This window comes from Propithecus coquereli, unplaced genomic scaffold (assembly GCF_000956105.1).
Source record: "Propithecus coquereli isolate 6110/MARCELLA unplaced genomic scaffold, Pcoq_1.0 Scaffold39, whole genome shotgun sequence".
Classification (NCBI taxonomy): Eukaryota; Metazoa; Chordata; class Mammalia; order Primates; family Indriidae; genus Propithecus; species Propithecus coquereli.
In genome coordinates, this window is record NW_012149618.1 from 231,676 (window position 1) to 232,870 (window position 1,195).

Genomic DNA, 1,195 nt, shown 5'->3' on the forward strand with positions numbered 1-1,195 from the left:
AAAAAAATATTAAAATTAAAAAAAAAAAACCTAGTTCATTACTGACTGTCTTGAAACTATCTGTGTTCCCTGACTTTATCTCAATGCCTCCCCTACAAGAGGCAAGCACCATCCTCAATTTTGTGTACATAATTCCCTTGCTTTAAAAAAGGTTTTTAACACAGGTATATATCTTTAAAGAAAATATTATATATTTTTGCTTGTCCAATCAATTCCAAAGCCTTATCGCTTTCTTACCCCACAACTATAGACCCTAGTTTCCTATTTCATAGACTACTTTTCATTCTCCAAACATGTTAGATACTTTTTTCCTTTTTCACCTTTCAAATGCCCTCTTCTTCAATCTCTGTCTGTCCAAATCTGTCCAATTTCTTGCATGATAGAGCTTAAATATTTCCTTCCTATAAGATATTTTATCTTACTTTTTTGGTGTTAATATCTCCCATTCTATGTTCCTTAGCAGTTTAAAGCTATATTATTTTTAAACACTTATTTTACTCTGTTCTAAATCATAATTTCTTGCTGAGTGAAGAGGAAATGGGAAAGCTAAAAGGTGGGAACTCTATTTCCCTGTTTATATCCCCTTCACTATCCTCAATTAGTAAAGTCTAAATAACATTCTAGCCTGGACTCAAATGTTCTACAGGGATCTTGTCAAGTCTTACAGCCACATTTGGGTTACAGCATTAAACAGTGAGCAGTGCTCACCCGGGGTTTTAGTAAGGGCAAGCAGAGAAAAGGCCCAATGCAGAAGAGGATTCTCAGGCAAAGCAAACTGAGGCTAAATTCCACACACTCTTCCATGTGACTTGAGGTTCTCCATTCACTGCAAAGCTTAGAGGATAAGATTTGATCTTCTCAAGGGACAGGTCTTTTTTCAAAAAGTTGAGTGTATATCTATGTGCCAAACTTGACTGTAAGAACTTTGAAGAAAGTAATCAAGCTGAATCTATCTTTGAATCCTTTCACAACTTACAGTATTTATATTGATCGAATGTTTGCTAAATTTTTTGGATGTTAAAATATCAGATGAGTAACAAAGTACAAATTCAAATAAAAGTTCTTCAGTGGCCGTTCATATAAAAGACTTTAACTCTCTCTCACTCCTATGTACTGTATGCCGCTTACCCGAGAGGTATCCACTCATGCTTTTGTCAAGACTATTAAATTTTTGCCGATATTTTAATCTTGAAGG

General features: G+C 34.6%; 1 protein-coding gene across 1 annotated transcript in view; it reads right to left on the minus strand.

The window, feature by feature from the left end:
• Positions 1-1,195, minus strand: part of ITSN2 (intersectin 2) — a 113,091-nt gene that overhangs the window by 106,045 nt on the left and 5,851 nt on the right. The window lies entirely within an intron of this gene.